This window comes from Myotis daubentonii, chromosome 2 (genome assembly GCF_963259705.1).
Source record: "Myotis daubentonii chromosome 2, mMyoDau2.1, whole genome shotgun sequence".
Classification (NCBI taxonomy): Eukaryota; Metazoa; Chordata; class Mammalia; order Chiroptera; family Vespertilionidae; genus Myotis; species Myotis daubentonii.
The window spans coordinates 119,510,692-119,530,878 of NC_081841.1; the positions used below are offsets into that span (position 1 = coordinate 119,510,692).

The 20,187-nt window shown below is 41.6% G+C and overlaps 1 protein-coding gene and 1 pseudogene across 6 annotated transcripts in view; both read left to right on the top strand.

The window, feature by feature from the left end:
- Window positions 1–20,187, top strand: part of DCLK1 (doublecortin like kinase 1) — a 574,006-nt gene that overhangs the window by 43,389 nt on the left and 510,430 nt on the right. The window lies entirely within an intron of this gene.
- Window positions 8,479–10,180, top strand: LOC132225884 (nuclear prelamin A recognition factor-like; annotated as a pseudogene).

The following is a 20,187-nucleotide window of genomic DNA, read 5'->3' on the forward strand; positions in this document are numbered from 1 at the left end:
GACCTCCTTGATGGCAGGGCTGGCTGGCAGGCAGCCATATTTGTTTGCTCCGCCCTGGGGATTCCCTGAGAGCCTTCCCCATCCAATATGCAGCTCCACCCAATCTGTTTGCAGCAGCTTTTGCATATGAATGGCCTATCCTTGCCCAGGCTTTAGACTTTGTTAAAATCTCTCAAACAAGCTGGAACTGGGTCAGCATGCCCCAAACTTGTCAGTACAAGGTACAAGACCCTGCACTAGCATGAGCCTGCCTTGCATCACAGTTGGGCCTCGCCTGGGCACCTCCAAGCCCAATACACATAGCTCCTGCTGGATGGCCCCAGGCAGTGGCTGACTTTGCACCTCCCTGGAGGCCCTAGAACCAGTGCACCTGGTGGACAGCACCAGACCATACCAGATTACAATTCTACATATCCACAAGCAACACACTTAAGGGGCAGACTCGGTGAGCATCAAAGCCCCGCTAGAGCAAGTACTGCTCCATAGGGGTGTTTCCTTCACAGCAGCTCTCCAAGTGTAGCCACAGCTGGTTCTCACAGCCAATTGACCTTGAGATCAATTCCTCCCAGTGAGCAATCAGGGCTCAACTAGAAGACTACATAGTCCACACAGGGACACACCCAGGGGAGGCTGAGCCACGGGACCCTACAGGACAGTTACTACACGAGGTCTCTCTACCAATTCCAGGAGACAGAGCGCTCTACCAAATATATAGAAACAAACACAGGAAGCAACCAAAATGAGGAGACTAAGAAACATCACAGATGAAAGAAATGGAAGAAAGCAAACTTTTGGATATAGAGTTCAAAATCATGGTTATATGGTTATTCAAGGATCTTTAATGAGACTTTCAAGAATCTTAGTGAGAATTTCAAAGACATGAAAAGGGGCCAGCCAGAAATTAAGCATACACTCACTGAAATAAAGAGTAATTTACAGGAATTCAACAGTAGAGTAGAGGAATCTGAGAATAAACTCAACAATGCAGAATATTAGGAAGCAAAAACCACCCAATTAGGAGAGCAAAAAGAAAAAAGAATCCAAAAATATGAGGACAGTGTAAGGAGCCTCTGGGAAAAGTTAAGGTGTACCAACATTCGCATCATGGGGTGCCAGAAAGAGAAGAGAGAGAGAAAAATATTAAAAACCTATTTGAATAAATAATGACAGAAAACTTCCCCTACCTGGTGAAAGAAACAGACTTACAAGTCCAAGAAGCACAGAGAGTCCCAAATAAGAGGAACCCAAAGAGGACCACACAAAGACACATTATAATAACATGCCAAGGGTTAAAGACAATGAAAAAATCTTAAAAGCAGCAAGAGAAAAGCAGTTAGCTATCTACAAGGGAACACCTATATGATTGTCAGCTGATTTCTTAACAGAAACTTTTCAGGCCAGAAGGGAGTGGCAGGAAATATTCAAAGTGATGAATAGCAAGGACCTGCAAATAAGATTACTCTACCCAGCAAAGCTCTCATTGAGAATTCAAAGTCAGATCAAGAGCATCACAAACAAGAAAAAGCTAAAGGAGTTTATCACCACCAAACCAGTATTACATGGAATGTTGAAGGGCATTCTTTAAGCAGAAGCACAAGCAGGAGCAGGAGAAGGAGGAGAAGAGGGAGAAATAAAAAATATGAACAATAAAATGGAAACAAATACATATCTATCAACAATTGAATCTAAAAATAAAAATAAACAACTCCAATGAACAAAATAAACTGATGAACAAAATAGAATTAGAGGCATGGAAGCATGGAACAGACTGGTGAGTCTCAGAGGGAAGTGGTGATGGAGGGCAGGAAAAGACTAACCAAAGATCTTACCTATGGACACAGACAGTAGGGGGATGAAGGCCTGGAATGGGTTGGGAATCGAGTGGAGGGGCAATGGGGGGAAAAGTGGAGGCATCTGAAATACTCTTAACAATAAATATATTTAAAATAAATAGATAAATAATAAATAAATAAGTTAATTAAAAAGTATGGAAGCATGACTTTGGGGATTTTTACCTTATACATACATACATACATTTTGAGACACAAGAGAATGAAGGGAAGACCAAGAGGAAATTATATGTTTTGATGGTTAGCAACTCTAATAACACTGTTTTCAAGTTGTTAAAATTATTTTTTGGAAGGGAGAAATAATTACCCTATGTATTTAAATTACTGCATATCTCTATGTCTTATGCTTTTCTCATCTGGAACATACTTACTGTAAATGATCCCATTGCAAATGGGTTCTTTTCCTCTGACTTTTCTTATGTCCTATTTGCCTTATAATTTGATTTACCACCAGCTGAGGAAAGTATATCAGACCACTTAGTTCTGATATGGAGCATCAGCTTTGTGCCAGCAGATGAGCAATAACACATTGTGTAATGAATCAAAAGTTGCAAGTTCTTTTCTGTTACAACAGCTGGAAGCAGTTGGCATGGACATTGCTGAGCAATTGGTTATACAGGAAAATAAAGGACTGGAGTGGTTCCTGGATATGAGGCTCTGTAGAAAAGAAAAACAAAATCATCTTGTATATTGAGCCCAACCCTGGGATAATAACATCAGCAAGAATGAAACAGCAGCTAGCATGTCTTACCTGCTTATATACAAGTATCATATACTGATGAAAGATTTCCCTTTTACCATTTTAACAGTTTTATGCCACAGATACTATTTTCATCTCTATTTACAGATGCAGAAACAAGGGTAAAGTAATTGGCCCACCCAAGTATGTGCGATGAAGGTGGACTGACATTCTTAACCATAATGCCACACTTGATTTTATGCGTTTTGAAAATGATTTGAGTAAAGAAAATTTACTTGCATCTTTTTTAGTAAGAATATTTTGAGTCATTGTGATGTTTTATCTACTTTACCCACTAGAGTTTAAAAATACTTCTGAAATTATCAAATTCTGGTGACTTGTCAATACTAAAGTTTGAGTGGGTTACCAAAAGAGTAGTAAATGTTAAGAAAGCTACTGAAATGTCTTGATTCAATTTCTTTGGTTTTTCTTGCTATTTTGGTTTTTAGTTATAAAATTAATTCATTTAAACTAATTTTAAAAAGATCACCTGATTTTTTAAAATTATCATAACAATTTTCATTCTAGCAGTGGAAAAAGAACATACTTAATGTAACTCTTAACCCAGAAATACAGTCATTTTAGAGAAAAGGAATACTCTTGCATTTTAAAACATGTTAACTTTAAATTTTTAAAAAATATATACTCTATTGATTTTTTGCAGAGAGGAAGGAAGAGGGATAGAGAGTTAGAAACATCAATGAGAGCAAAACATCGATCAGCTGCCTCTTGCACACCCCCTACTGGTGATGTGCCCGCAACCAAGGTATATGCCCTTGACTGGAATCAAACCTGGGACCCTCCAGTCCGCAGGTCGATGCTCTATCCACTGAGCCAAACCGGTTAGGGCTGACCTTAAATTTTTAAATAAATGTTTATAGCTTTAATAAAGTATAGTTTACATACCATAACATTTACTCATTTTAAGTGTCCTATTCAATGATTTCAATAAATGTGCAGAGTTGTGCAGCTATCACCACAACCCAGCATTAAGACACTTTCACTACAAAGTACCTTCGTGTCTATTTACAGTCATTCCCCACAACTGCTCTCAGCCTGGCAACAACTGATCTGCTTTTGAATTGCATTAATTATTTTATTTTTTAAATTTATCTTTATTGTTGAAAGTATTACAGAATTGCATTAACTTTTAAGTGTTGCTCACAACTTTCTGTGTACATTTATGGACAAGAGTCTTTTCTATGTCTAAAGTCATATGTATAATTACTAAGTATCTCATTCTTTAACCTTTACTGTGCTCGTCATCCTCTCCTGCTGAGTGTGAATATCACTGGGTTTCACTGAAGTTTCATAAGTAATTTAGAGCAGAGAATGTTATGCAGCCAGTTTTAGCGCAGTGAACATATTACTATCTTTGCACTCTTTGCACATATGGTATTTCTGAATTCATTCCAAACTTAGGCAACAAAGAGGAAAAACATTTACTGTTCATGCAGAATGGAATAATAACTGTTGTCCTCTAATGCCCTAGGGCTGCTCATCAGATGCCTATCTGTTACTCCTGCTTTCTCCATGCTCCATTTGGGTACACTTTTTCTTTATAGTCCAAAATATTATTTTTTTAAAATCTTTACTGTTGAAAATATTGCATATTTCCCCCTCTTTACCCCCATTGACCCTTCTAACATGCCCCTGTCCCAGACCCTCACCACCCTATTGTCCGCGCCCTTGGGTTATGCATATATGCATACAAGTTCTTTGGTTGATCTCTTCTCTTCCACCCACCAACCCTCCAGTCTATTCCATGCTTCTATGACTCTGGATCTATTTTGTTGATCAATTTATTTTGCTCATTAGATTTCCATATGAGTGAGATCATGTGAGACCTTCCTTTCTCTGATTGGCTTATTTCTTCTAGCCTAGTACTCTCCATGCTATCTCAAAGGGTAAAAGATTCTTCTTTTTTAAAGCTGCATAGTATTCCATGGTGTAAATGTACCACAGCATTTTTTTATCCACTCATCTACTGATGAGCACTTGGGCTGTTTCTAGATCTTAGCTATGAACAGAGGGGTACATACATTCTTTCTGATGTGTTTCGGTTTTCTTAGGATATATTCCTAGAATTGGGATCACGGGGTCAAATGGCAGTTCCATATGTAATTTTTGAGGAAACTCCATAGTGTTTCCCATAATGGCTGCACCAGTCTGCATTCCCACCAGCAGTGTGCTAGAGTTCCCTTTCTCCACATCTTGCCAGCACTTGTCTTTGTTGGTTTGTTGAAGGTAGCCATTCTGAGAGGTGTGAGGTGATACCTCATTGTCATTTTAATTTGCATCTCCCTGATAATAACTGACTTTGAGCATTTTTTTCATGTCTCTTGACCATCTGTATGTCCCCTTTAGAGAACTGTCTATTTATGCCATTTGCCCATTTTTTAATTGGGTTGTTTGTCTTCCTTTTCTTAAGTTGTAGGAGTTCCCTATATTTTTTAGATATTAATGCTTTATCAGTTCTAACATTGTCAAATATGTTCTGCCATAAGTGGGCCCTTTTTCATTTTGTTGATGGTTTCTTTTGCTGTGAAGAAGCTTTTTATTTTGATGTAGTCCCATTTGTTTAGTTTCCTTTGCCCTAAGAGATCTATTGGTAAACATATTGTTATGAGAGATGTCTGAGATTTTTCTGCCTACAGTTTCTTCTAGAATTTTTATGGATTCCCTGTCTACATTTAATTTTTTTATTCATTTTGAGTTTATTCTTGTGTATGATGTAAATTGGTGGTCTAGTTTCACTCTTTTTGCATGTGTCTATCCAATTTTTCCAACACCATTTATTGAAGAGACTGTTTTGACTCCTTTTTGATAAATACTAATTGAGTATAATGGCTTGGGTTAATTTCTGAGGACCCTGTTCTGTTCCATTGATGTGTATGTCTGTTCTAATGCCAGTAGCAGACTGTTTTGATTATAGTGGTTTTGTGGTATTACTTGATATCTGGTATTGTGATCCCTCCAACTTTGTTCTTCTTCCTCAAGATTGCTGCTGCAATTCAAGGTCTTTTTTGGTTCCATATACATTTTTGGAGTATTTTTCTAGTTCTGTGAAATATGCTATTGGTAATTTAATAGGTATTGCATTGAATGTAATGAAGTGAAACCATCAACACCAATCTTTCAGAAAATTGATTTTTGGATTATAAAAATACCATCGATTTCTGGGTGTTAATTTTTTAATCTGGTACATTGCCGAAATTATTTATTAAATCTAGTATAGTTCTTTGGTGGAGTCTTTTGGGTTTTCGTGTACAATATTATGTGTTCTATGAATAATGAGAGATTTATTACTTCTTCCCTTCTAATTTTGATGCCTTTTATGTTTTATTCTTGTTTAACTGCTGTGACTAGCACTACCAGTACTATGTTGAATAAGAGTGGTGAAAGTGGATATCCCTGTCTTGTTCCTGTTCATAGGGGAAATGGTTTTAGTTTTTGCCCATTGAGTTTGATGCTGGCTGTAAGTTTGTCAAAAGTGGCTTTTTTTTTAAAAATATATTTTATTGATTTTTTACAGAGAGGAAGGGAGAGAGATAGAGAGTTAGAAACATCGATGAGAGAGAAACATCGATCAGCCGCCTCCTGCACATCTCCTACTGGGGATGTGCCCGCAACCCTGGTACATGCCCCTGACCGGAATCGAACCTGGGACCCTTCAGTCCGCAGGCCGACGCTCCATCCACTGAGCCAAACCGGTTTTGGCAAAAGTGGCTTTTATTATGATGAGATATGAACCCTTTAATCCCACTTTGGTGAGAGTTTTTATTATTATTATTATTTGATTGTTTAAAGTATTGCATATGTCTCCTTTCCTCCGACTGACCCCACCACACCATTTTCGCACCCCTGGAAAAACTCCCCAGAGCCCCCAGTGTCTGTATCCATTGGTTTTGCTATGCATGTATACAAGTCCTTTGGTTGATCTCTTACTCTCCTCCCCTGACTTCTCTCTGTGGTTGGACAGTCTGATCAGTGTTTCTTAGTCTCCAGATCTATTTTTGTTCATCAGTTTATGTTGTTTATTATATCCCACATATGAGTGAGATCATGTGATATTTATCTTTCTCTGACTGGCTTATTTTTCTTTGCACAACGCTCTCCAGGTCCATCCATGCTGTTGCAAATGGTAAAAGTTCCTTCTTTTTTATAGCGGTGTGGTATTCCATTGTGTAGATGTAACACAGGTTTTTAATCCACTCATCTACTGATGGGCACTTAGGCTGCTTCCAAATCATAGCTTGTATAAATTGTGCTGCTATGAACATAGGGGTGCATATGTCCTTTCTGATTGGTGTTTCTGGTTTCTTGGGATATATTCCCAGAACTGGGATCACAGGGTCAAATGGGAGTTCCATTTTTAATTTTTGAGGAATCTCCATACTATTCTCCACAGTGGCTGCACCAGTCTGCATTCCCACCAGCAGTGCAAGAGGATTTCTTTTTCTCTGCATCCTTGCCAGCACTTGTCATTTGTTGATTTGTTGATGGTAGCCATTCTGACAGGTGTGAGATGATACCGCATTGTCATTTTGATTTGCATCTCTCGGATTATTAGTGACTTTGAGCATGTTTTCATATGCCTTTTGGCCTCTGTATGTTTTCTTTTGAAAAGTGTCTACTTAAGTCCTCTGCCCACTTTTTGATTAGAATGTTTATCTACCTTTTGTCAAGTAGTATGAGTTCCCTGTAAATTTTAGAGATTAAACCCTTATCTGAGATAGCATTGGCAAGTATGTTCTCCCATGCAGTGGGCTTTCTTGTTGTTTTGTTGATGGTTTCTTTTTCTGTGCAGAAGCTTTTTATTTTGATGTAGTCCCATTTGTTTATTTTCTCCTTAGTTTCCATTGCCCTAGGAGCTGTATCGGTAAAGATATTGCTACGACATATTAGTATGTCTGATATTTTGCTGCCTATGGAGTCTTCTAAGATTTTTATGGTTTCCCATCTTACATTTAAGTCCTTTAACCATTTTGAGGTTATTTTTGTATATAATGTAAGTTGGTGATCTAGTTTCATTTTTTTTGCAAGTATCTGACCAATTTTCCCAGCACCATCTATTGAAGAGACTGTCTTGACTCCATTGTATGCTCTTGCCTCCTTTGTCAAATATTAATTGAGCATAATGGCTTGGGTCGACTTCTGGGTTCTCTGTTCTTTTCCATTGGTCTATATGTCTGTTCTTGTGCTAGTACCAGGCAGTTTTGAGAACAGTGGCTTTGTAATATAGCCTGATATCTGCTATTGTGATCCCTCCAACTTTGTTCTTCTTTCTCAAGATTGGTGTGGCTATTTGGAGTCTTTTTTTTTTTATTCCAGATGAATTTTTGTAGAGTTTGTTCTAGGTCTGTGAAATATGCCGTTGGTATTTTAATGGATGTTGCATTGAATCTATAAATTGCTTTGGGTAGTATGGACATTTTAATGATGTTAATTCTACCAATCCATGAACACGGTATGTTCTTCCATTTGTTTATGTCTTCCTCTATCTCTTTTTTCAATGTCCTGTAGTTTTCCGAGTACAGGTCTTTTGCCTCCTTAGTTAAGTTTATTCCTAGGTATCTTAATTTTTTGGGTGCAATGGTAAACGGGATTGTTTTTTTAGTTTCTCTTTCTGTTAGTTCATTATCCTAATATATAAAAAGCCAGGGGCTGTCATGACTTAAATGACAGGATGGACATCTGAACAGCAGGCTCCATTGATCAGGGGATGTCTAACGGGGAACCAGGGTCCCTCAGGCTCTAATGAATCTGTGGCAGCCTCAACTGGTGAGCAGGAGGGCAGAAGGCAGACCACTTGGTTCCTCCCCTGGCCCACAGGCTCCCATTAGTCAGGCGATAGCTAACAGGGAAACCGGGGTCCCTCAGGCTCTGATGAATCCGTGGCAGCAGCCACTGGTGAGCAGGCAGGCGGAAGGCAGACTGCTTGGTCCTTCCTCCCGGCCCTCAGACTCCAATCAATCAGTGGTGGAGGCAGGGTGGAACTGGGGACTTGCTCCCTTAGTAGTCTTGCAGGTTCAATCTCCAGAGGACAGGCCAGGCACCAATGGACCATCACTGCCGGCACAATCCCGACAGCACTGCAGGCCTCCTGGAACTCAGCCTCGGGCACTGCGGCTGCTTCTTCTCCCTAGACACTCCACAAGGATGAAAGGATACTGCCAGCAGCACCAGGGGTGACCAGCTGTGACTGCTCTCCCCGTGCTTCCTCCAGGTCACTCGAGCCAGGCCCCTGCCCTCCTTGGTCCAAAAGAAGTGTGAGCACTGCACACAGAAGGAATGTAGTAAAAAAACAAAAACTGATGACCAAGAGAATGCTGCAGTCAATGTCTGGAGTCCGGCTCAGGAGAACGGAGAGAAGGGAGAATTACATAAGTTGGCCGATGCCAAGATATTTCTGAGTCACTGCCTGGCATGTGACAGTTGTGTGACCGCAGAGGAAGGAGTCCAAGTTTCTCAACAGAACACCAAGGACTTCTTCCATGTTCTGAACCTTTATAAGAAAAGTGATACCTCACAGGACAAGGTGCTGGCAGTGTCCGTGTGTCCTCAATCTCTGCCTTATTTTGCTGCTAAATTCAGCTTCAGTGTCACTGATGCATCCAGAAGGCTCTGCAGCTTCCTCAAAAGCCTTGAGGCACACTGTCTTTGATATGAAGATAGCTGCAGACTCAGCATCCTGGAGAGTCAGAAGGAATTTGTGCATCGGTACTGCCAGCACCGTGAGGAAGAGCCCTGGCTACCCATGCTGACCTCCACCTGTCCCAGCTGGGTCCGATATGCAGAGCACGTGCTGGATCATCCCATCACTCCCTTCCCCCCCCAATCCCGGCAACTTCTGTACAGCCAAGTCTCCCCAGCAGATCATGAGCTCTCTGGTGAAAGATTACTTCACCAGATGGCAGAATCTGTTCCCAGACAAGATTTTCCACATCATTGTGGCCCGTGTTATGACAAGAAACTGGAGGCCCTTTGAGAAGATGTTCCCACAGCTTTGCATGTTCCCAGGGTGCTTACTGTGTATTAACCTCAGGTGAAATTGTCCAGATAATGGAGCAAAGTGACCTTGCCTCGAACAACGCTGCCTTGGACACTCTGGAGACGTGAAGGAAAAGGTGAGGCTCCACAAGGATGCCAGCTCTGACAGGTACCTGGCACACATCTTCAGGCATATGGCCAAGGAGCTGTTCAACAAGGATGTGGGGGTGCTCACCTACTGCACCCTGAGGAAGAAAGAATTCCAGGAGGTCACCCTTGAAAGGGACGTAGAGGCTTTGCTACGCTTTAAGGCTGTTTACGGCTTTCAGAACATCCAAAAGTGGTCCTGAAGCTGTAGAGGGGCAAGTTCCCCTGCCACTTCATGGAGGTCCTGGCCTACGCCAGGGATGCCTAAGCTGCAGGGGTCAGGCCCAGGTGAGGACGGGCATACAGACATGACACTGCTGCGGCAGATGGAAGGCATCTACGCTGCCATACCGGTGTGGCCCGGGGAGACCAGCGCCCATGTGCAGGAGCTGTACCAGGAGTGGCTGGGGGCGACTCCCCCCGGGCCCAGGGGACCCTGCACACTGCCTAGCAGGGCCCAGGGCCCAGGGCAGCCTGCTATGACATCAAGTGGTAATGGTCCAGCAGACACCCGGTCTGCAGGGGCTGCCTGAGGAGGGATGTCAGACATGTGAAGGAAAGGCTTAGCATCTCTGTCATCGCTTTGGTTTTCAGAATTCCCTCCTCCCCATCTGTTGGCTCCCTCCCTCTGAGGGGTGCTGTCAACGTCACATGGGTATAACTGGAATATTGCATCTTGAGAGGATTGCCCCAATGTACATACCCTTTTATCTGATGATGAAAATATCCCAAAGAACGAGAATGGAGACAGATTACTGTCCTTTAGACTTAATAAAACCCCAGAAGTGTCCTGTGAAGAGCTGAGATTTGGTTCGGTCCACGCACCTCAGAGAGATTGGATGAGGAAATAGCCTGGCTTGGCCCTTACTTTACCCACTTATGTTACTCTTGAAGGTGTCTTTGACACAATGTGAATGAACTGCCACTTTTTGGAATAGGGGCTCATATGAAAGTCTGCATTCCCAACTTTTCTTGAAACAGATCTGTGTTCTGCAGCTGTGGCCATCGTCCTAAGATCAGGTCCTGTCGCTGGGAATCAGGGGGCACTGGAGTGGAGGTCCACTCCATCCCCCGTGCCCTTTTACATTCAGGGATTGAGCTGAACTCACTTTGGGGGAGGCATGGCAAGGGTAACAGGTGTCACAGATGGAAGGATGGAGAATGGAGAGGCGGGCACCCTGCTCAGTCCCTCCCTGGGTGGGGTCAGGCAGATGAAGGCTGGCCAGCCCGCCCCACAATTTGGTGAGATAGTGTCCTCTGTGTCGACCTCTTACCCAGTGGGCCTGGCAACTCCCCTCAGCTTCGGGCAGCCGTCTGCATTCAATGACAGCATGCTCTGCCCTCACATGCTGCTCTCCCTAAATGAGAAGGAAGAGAGCAGTTGGCCCACAGACAACTACACAGAAAGATAAGGTTCACATCTGGTGAGCACAGTGGCGGTGGCAGGAGCCTCTCATGCCTCTGTGGCAATGCTAAGGAGCAGCGTGCTGAGTGGTAAAAAGCAGCGAGCAGGTGGGCTGTACAGAGTGAGGGGTTCCATGGGGAACGGGCCTAAGCTGGCAGGTGGACATCCCCTGAGGGGTCTTGGACTGCGAGAGGATGCAGGCTGGGCTGAGTGAATGAATTTTGTGCACCAGGCCTCTAGTTGGTGTATAAAAAAGCCATAGATTTCTGGGTGTTAATATTGCTACATTGCCAAATTCATTTATTAAGTCTAATAGTTTATTGGTGGAATCTTTAAGGTTTTCTATGTACAGTATCATGTCATCTGTGAATAATGACAGTTTATTTCTTCTTTTCCAATTTGGATGCCTTTTATTTCTTCTTCGTGTCTGATTGCTGTGGCTAGCACTTCCAGTTCTATGTCAAGCAGGAGTGGTGAGAGTGGGCATCCCTGTCTTGTTCCTGCTCTTAGGGGAAATGGTTTTAGTTTTTGCCCATTGAGTATGATGTTGGCTGTAGGTTTTTCATACAGGCCTTTTAGAGGTACTATTCCTCTATTCCCAATTTGCTAAAAGTTTTTATCAAGAAAGGGTTTTGGATTTTGACAGATGCTTTTTCTTCATCGATTGATATGGTTATGTGATTTTTGTCTCTAATTTTGTGTATGTGACGTATCACATTTATTGATTTGCAGATATTGTACCATCCTTGCATCCACGGAATAAATCCCACTTGGTCAAGGTGTACATCTTTCTAATGTAATGTTGGATCCAATTTGCTAGAATTTTGTTGAGGATTTTACATTCTATGCTCATCAGGGATATTGGCCTGTAGTTCTCTTTCTTTGTGGTGTCTTTATCTGGTTTTGTTATTAGGGTAATGCTGGCTTCATGGAAAGAGATTGGAAGTGTTCCTTCCTCTTGAATCTCCTGAATTTTTTGGAATAGTCTATGAGGAGTATAGGTTTTAGTTTTTCTTTGAATGTTTGGTAGAACTCCCCTTTAAATCTGTCTGGACAGGGCTTTTGTTTGATGGAAGATTTTTGATTACTGCTTCAGTTTCATCATAGTTATTGGCCTATTCAGGTTTTTAATTTTTTTAGTTTTCCTGATTGAGTTTTGGAAGCTTGTATATTTCTAAGAATATGTCCATTTTGTATAGGTTGTCCAGTTTGTTGGAGTAGAGTTGTTTGTAGTATTTTTTTTTTTTTTTACTATCCTTGTATTTCTGTGGGGTCTGTTGTTACTTCACCTCTTTCATTTCTGATTTTGCTTACTTGGGTCCTCTCTTTTGTTTCTTGGTGAGCCTGGCTAGAGGTTCATCAATCTTGTTTATCCTTTCAAGGAACCAGCTCTTGGTTTTATTGATCTTTTTATTTTTATTTTTTTGTCTCTATGTCATTTGTTTCCACTCTGATCTTTATTATTTCCTTCCTTCTGCTTACTCCAGGCTTTTCTTGTTGCTATCTTTCTAATTCTTTAAATTGTAGGGTTAGATAATTTATTACCAGTTATTCTTGTTTTTTTGAGGTAGGCCTGTAGAGCTATGAACTTCCCTCTCAGGACTGCTTTCACTGTGTCCCATAGATTTTGGATTGTTGTGTTTTCATTGTCATTCATTTTCAGGATGTTTTTAATTTCTTCTTTGATCTCTTTGGTAACCCAATTATTGTTTAATAGCATGCTATTTAGCCTTCAAGTGTTTGACTTTTTAAATTGCTTTTATTATAGTTGATTTCAAAGTTTATGCCATTGTGATCTGAGAGGATGCTTGATATGATTTCTATCTTCTTGAATTTGAAGAGACTTTTCCTGTATCCCAATATGTGGTTTAACTTTTAAAATGTCCCATGTGCACTTGAGAAGAATGTATATTTTGTAGCTTTGGGGTGAAATGTTCTGAAGATGTCTATTAATTCTATCTGATCTAGTGAGTCATTTAGAATTGATGTGCCTTTGCTGGTTTTTTGTTTAGAGGATTTATCCAGTGGTGTCAGTGGGGTATTAAAGTCCTGTACTATGACTGTATTTCTGTTGATCTCTCCCTTGATATCTTCCAGTAGTTCTTTTTATGTATCTGGGTGCTCCTGTATTTGGTGCATATATGTTTACCAGAGTTATATCCTCTTGTTGAATTTCTCCCTTTAGTATTATGAAGTGGCCTTCCTTATCTCTAGTTATGGCCTTCACTTTGAGGTTTATTTTGTCAGATATATGTATTGCTACCCCAGCTTTTTTTTTTTTTTCATTTCCATTCACCTGAAAAATTTTTTTCCATCCCTTTACTACCAGTCTGTGTGAGTCCTTTGTTCTCAGGTGGGTCACTTATAGGCAGAAGATATATGGGTCATGTTTTCTTATCCATTCAGCTACCCTATGTCTTTGGATTGGAGCATTCAATCCATTCACGTTTAAGGCTATTATTGGTAGGAACTTGTTTGTCACCATTTTTATTTTTCATGTCTGTGTTCCTTCTTCCCTTCTTATTTCTTCTTTTTACAACAGTCCCCTTAGTGTTTCTTGCATTTGTGGCTTGGTGGTAATAAACTCCCTTTGGCCTTTTTTGTTTATGAAGCTCCTTATTTCACCTTCAATTTTGAATGATATTTTTGCTGGATATAGTATTCTTGGATTTAGTCCCTTGCTTTGCATGACTTTGTATATTTCATTCCATTCCCTTCTGGCCTGATGTGTTTCTGTTGAGAAATCAGTTGATAGTCTAATGGGAGATCTCTTATAGGTAACTTTCTGTCCCTCTCTGGCTGCCTTTAAGATTCTTACTTTGTCATTGGTGTTTGCCAATTTAATTATGATGAGTCTTGGTGTTGGTCTTTTTTGGGTTCATCTTGTTTGAGACTCTGTGTGCTTCTTGAACTCTTGTGAGTTTTTTCTTCCCAATATTAGGAAGTTTTCTGTCATTATTTCTTCAAACAGTTTCTCTATTCCTTGCTCCACTTCCTCTCCTTCTGGAACCCTGTTATGCAGATGTTGTTTCATTTCATGTTGTTCCAAAGCTCCCTAGGCTCTCCTGTTTTTTAAGTTTTTTGTTTTTTGAGTTGCTGCTCTGCTTGGGTGTTTTTTTCCTACCTTGTCTTCTAGCTCACTGATGTGTACCTCAGCTTCTTCTACTCTACTGTTGATGCTTTGTATTGTGTTCTTTATTGTAGCTATGTCATTCTTCATTTCTCTTTGGTTCTTCATTTCCTCTTGATTCTTACACATATTGTTGAATTTGTCTTCCATCCTTTTCAGCACCCTTATGGCCATTGCTCTGAATTCTTTCTCTGGAGAATTGCTTGCCGCTATTTTGCTTACTTCCTTTTCTGGTGATCCCTCCTTTTCTCTCATATGGGGGCTGTTTCTTTGTCTTCACATTTTTGCTCCTCTCAGAGTGTCTGGTTATGTGGCTCACTCTCTACCACATTGACCAAAAGGCACAAAATACAACTCAAGAAGACACAACACAGAGGGAACAAATTACAAATATATTAACGACACCAATGACCCCAATAAAGATGACCGTCAGAGAAAAGAGAATTAGGGGAGAGAAAAGAGTGCAAAAATGATATTGAGAAAAGGAAAAAAAAAGTAAGATAGAAAAGAAGAAGAGGAAAAAAGAAGGGGAAAATATATATGGTGAGAAAACTCCACAAAACAAACAAATTAACCACAAAATGCAAACAACAAACACCCAGAATAAAAGGGAGGAACTGAATCTGAAGAGGCAGAGCTGATTTCCAGAAGGTAAGTTAAAGTAATTTAATGAATGGGGGAATGGCCATGGTTCAGTATAGAGGAGGTAGAAAGAGAATGATTGGATAAGAAGAAAAGTGAAAAACAAAACCATAAAAAATAAAAACTATAAAGTTTTAATAAATATTTTATTAATAAGTAAAAAATAAATAAATGATGAAAAAAGTTCCCCTTTCTTTAACCTATCTATACATATATTCATCTATTTTTGGAAAAGGAGAATAGAGGGAAAATAGGTTTGTGTTTGGTGACTGAAACTATTTAAGCAATTAGGAGAAGAAGAGAGCAAGTGAAGAGATGAAAAACAAAAGTGTAAAAAATTGTCTAGTGAAGAAAGAGAAAAGAGAAGGGTGCATGGACTTGGAGCAGGGGAGAGGAAATTAGATATACAAGTAAGCCAACAGAGACTGCTATAACAGTAACATGTCAGTAAAGCAGATAAAGAAGTTCAATTTTTAACAATGTGTAAAAAGAAAGGAGAGAGAAAAACTAAAGCAGGAATAGGAGAAGAGAAACAGGATGAAAAACGGAGAAGTAAGGAAGAAAAGGTTGGCAAAAAAGAAAAAAATGAGATAAAATAAAATAATGATACAAAAAGAAATAGAATGAAGAATACTAATCCCAAAATAATAAAGGTTAAAAGATAAAATTAGCCCTAACCGGTTTGGCTCAGTGGATAGAGCGTCAACCTGTGGACTGAAAGGTCCCAGGTTTGATTCTGGTCAAGGGCATGTACCTTGGTTGCGGGCACATCCCCAGTAGGGAGTGTGCAGGAGGCAGCTGATCGATGTTTCTAACTCTCTATCCCTCTCCCTTCCTCTCTGTAAAAAATCAATAAAATATATTTTAAAAAATTAAAGAATTTTTTCCCCCCTTTTCTTTAATTAAAATATAAAAAATAAAAAATTGAAGTAGTGAAGTGTCATTCACGACAACTGAGGTTTAATGTCCCGTGGGGACTGGTTTAAAACCCCTCTCTATTGCTTTGTCTGCCACTTCTCAATTTCCTGTTAGGTAGTCAGCACCGTGTTGAAGTTCCCAGTGATCCATCACTCCTCTGTGTCTGTCTCCACAGCCTTGGTTTCAGGCAGGTGGGACCAATATGCTCACTTTGTTTGTCTGCCTGCTTTCAGTTGTATTTACCCAAGCATCTATTTCTGACACAGGCTCTAGGTGGGGGTATTGCTGTATTAGTTTCTGGGACCAAATGGCCCCTCAGCCCAGTCCGCGAGGGCACCCTTGGGGTATTCAGATTGTTTCCCTGCAGAGCTTGAGTCTGGGTGCAGCTGTGCTGGTTGCCCTGTGGGTGCTGCTAGGAGGGGTTAGCTCTTCAGGAGAAAAATGGCTGTTTAGGTTTGGAGGGACCGGAGTGTCCCAGAGCTGGAGTCCTGGTTGCCTCTCCCTGCTTTGCTCCCCAGCCTCCACAAAATCACCTCCACCTGCACTGCAGCCTCGGTGAGTGATTGTAATTGAAAGATCCTATCTACTGGTTTAGCAAGTAAAAGCAAGGAAAATATAAAGACAGAGCAACTACACCGCTGTGCACCTCCCTTTTCCCTGGCACTGCGTGGCCAGTGGAGAACTTCAGGCTGCCTTTCTGGGCACAATCTCCCATGGCTGTGGACTTACATCTAGCGTCTCCTGCTGCCAGCAGCCGTGTGGACCCCCTTCCACAGTCGAGTGTTATACGTGTCCCCACGGGATGTGGAATTAGTATAGCGCAGTTTCCTTCTGACCCTCTAGTCCCGGTTGTGTGCGTCTCTCTCTCCAGCCCAGTTCCCCGATCCTACTGTTCTCCAGGCATCCTCTTTCCTTTCCAGCCATGGATTGTCTCACCAGCTGGGTTTAATTCACCAATTGTGGGTGGATGTTATTCAATTTACTTGCTTCTTCATCTCCTTCATGAGAAGGCGCAGGACATGTCTGCCTATTTGGCTGCCATTTTGTCTCCCCCCCCAGACAAACTTTATAGGTGCCCGTGGCCAGGGAGGCTGGAGTCTCGGTGTTTATGGGTTCCCACCTGAGGCAGCAGGTCCCTGGCTGGTGTGGCTATAAGTTCCCGGGTGATGTCTGAGGTCTCCCTGGGTGGAGGTGAGGCTGGGATACCATTCACAGCCGCTCTCCCTTTCAAGATGGCACAGTCTCTGTGGCAGAACCAGCCTCCCCAGGAGATATTGCAGCAGGAGCAAAGACCACTTGGCTAGTGGAGCCTGGTCCGCCAGCCCCCAAAAGTCCTGTGGAATATAACTGTCCCTCACCCACAGACACATATGCCCACATGTCCACACAATCCCCTTTTGCTCCCTCACTCACACTCTCTACCTCACTGCCGTCCTGTTGTCTGCCATCTTGGATTCCTCATCTAGTGCTTCTATATATGGGGAGACAAACCTATGGTCCTTCTCTATACTGCTCCCTTTTATCTTTTCCTTTCTCCTTTTTTTTTGAGCTTTTTTCCCCCTTAATTTGAGCTTTTGATTTGTGTGAGATAACTTTACATTTCTTCTTATCTAATTTTTTTCACTTATAGGAAATTATATTCCTAACTTTTAATTGTGCTTTCTTCTATAATAGGTATTCTCCAGGATTCTTCATTTTGTCCTGGGCAATACATTTTCAAACTAGTGAAGTGTTTCCCAACTGATGGTTCTGGAATCCATGCATGATTCCAGTAATGACATTTTTAAAATATGTTTTAGAAACTACAGTTATATTACAGTTCTGAAGCACTGTTATTATTTATGTCCCTTATTCAATAAGGCTTAATTATCAATCTACACTAATAAAAGATAAACATGCAAATTGACCGAACCTTAGCTACACCTTAAGACTCGCCCATCAGCCAATCAGAGTGACTATATGCAAATTAACCCAACCAAGATGGCAGCCAGCAGCCACAGAGCTGGAGCAAGCAGGAGGCTTGGTTGCCCTAGTGATGGAGAAAGACAAGCTTCCCGCCTGCCAAGGCTGACTCTGAGCTCCACTCAAGGCAACAAAGTTTCAATTATAGAAGATAAATAAACCCCAGATACCTGCTTTCAGTGGGCCGTGGCCACAGAGCTGGAGCGAGCAGAAGGCTTGGGTTGTCCCTGGTGATGGAGGAAGCCAAGCTTCCCGCCAGCCCTGGCCGGTTCTGAGCTCCTCTCAAGGCTACAAAGTTTCAATTATAGAAGGTAAATAAATCCCAGAATTAAAAAAAAAAGAAAAAAAAGGAGAGGCTGGGAGCTTCTGTTGCTGGGGGGCTTGTCCAGCCTGAAAACGGCCCTCAGCCCCTCACCCAGACTGGCCAGGAACCCCAGTGGAGACCCCCCACCCTAAAGGGGGTGTGGCCAGCCTGAAAACAGCCATCAGTCCCTCACCCAGGCTGGCCAAACCTCCGTGGGGTGAGGGTCCACACTGGGGTGGGGCTTGACCAGCTTGCAAACAGCCATCAGCCCCTCACCCAGGCTGGCCAGGCACCCCAGTGGGGACCCCCACCCTGAAGGGGGTGTGACCAGCCTGAAAACACCCATCAGCCCCTCACCCAGGCTGGCAAAGCACCCCAGCGGGACCCCCACCCTGATTCGGACACCCTTCAGGGCAAACCAGCTGGCCCCCACCCATGCACCAGGCCTTTATCCTATATAATAAAAAGGTAATATGCAAATTGACCCTAACAGCAGAACAACTGGGAATGACTAGTCACTATGACACACAATGACCACCAGGGGACAGACGCTCAATGCAGGAGCTGTCCCCTGTTGATCAGTGAGCTTCCACATAGGGAACTCTGCTCAGCCACAAGCTAGGTTGATGGCTGCCAGCACAGCGGTGGTGGTGGGAGCCTCTCCCGCCTCCTCAGCAGCACTAAGGATGTCCAACTGCAGCTTAGGTCTGCTCCCTGCTGGTAAGTGGACATCCCCCGAGGGCTGCTGGGCTGCCAGAGGGATGTCTGACTGCCAGCTTGGGCCCGATCCCCCAGGAAGCGGGCCTAAGCCAGTAGGTGTACATCCTCCTAGGGGTCCCAGACTGTAAGAGGTCATAGGCGGGGCTGAGGGACCTCCCCGAGTGCGCAAATTTTTGTACACTGGGCCTCTAGTGATGTTAATAATACCTTTCTACCTAAAGCCACTCTTTTCCTTGAATTTTCTTATTTTCAAGATCTCTTGTATTCAGTTCATGCTAATTTTTGTGGCCTGGACTATTGATGAATCTGCATGGAATATTTAGAAGACAGAATTTATAGAATTTAATATTTTATTGGATGTGGGGAAGGAGACAGAAAACTGAAAAAAATGAAAAGTAAAGAAAGGGCATCTCAGATGAATGAGCATATGCCTAGTGCACTATGTGGAAAGTAGTGATATTAAAAAGTAAACAATATAATATAACAACTGCTGACATGTATTCAGTAATTTTCTTTGTGCTAGGAGCTATGTTAAGCACTTCATATGCACTATAAAATTGTATCCGAACACCAGCCTTATATGGTAAGTTCCATATTTTCTCTTTTACAGATGAGGAAATGTAGAGGGATTATATATGTCCATTATAAATGTAAATAATTCAGAAGCCAGAACTCTTACATATTATTGCTTTCCAGTGGGAAATTGAAGCAGGTTTGGAGTTGTATATAGTAAACAGGATTCATACTGCTAAATAATTAAACAAAATACAGACTGACTGTAGAGTATTGGCAAGTAGGAAAGATAGTGGGATGGTGAAAGGACATTCTAGACTAAAGGATCAGCATGGAATAGTGACCTTGGGTAAGAAAGCATGTGGATTGGTCTAAAATGACAATAGGTATATATGAGAGGGGTAGTGTCCAGGACATAGGAAATAGAAAGATGGAAAAATATGGAAAAGTAGGTGGAAAATGATGCCAGTGGTAGGGGGAATGGATAGATATTGGTGAGAGTGGAAGGGAGGATACACGTTATTAAGACATAGCAATCTTCTTAATGTCAACTTTGACTACTTTATCATAAGAATCATATCACCCTGGAAGTGGTGGCTACTTTCTTTTTCTCATATATTGACATATATATATATATATATATATATATATATATATATATATATATCACACACACACACACACACACACACACACACACACACACACACACACACACCCCTCTCGGGTACTCTGGTTGAAAGAAATTTTCTAGACTAACTTTATAAACATATAGAGAAGCAAACATGTTTTTCTGAAAGTTGGGTTGTCATTTTCTATTTTTATGGCCAAATCTAGATTGAAAGTTGAATGTCAGGCAGTTGT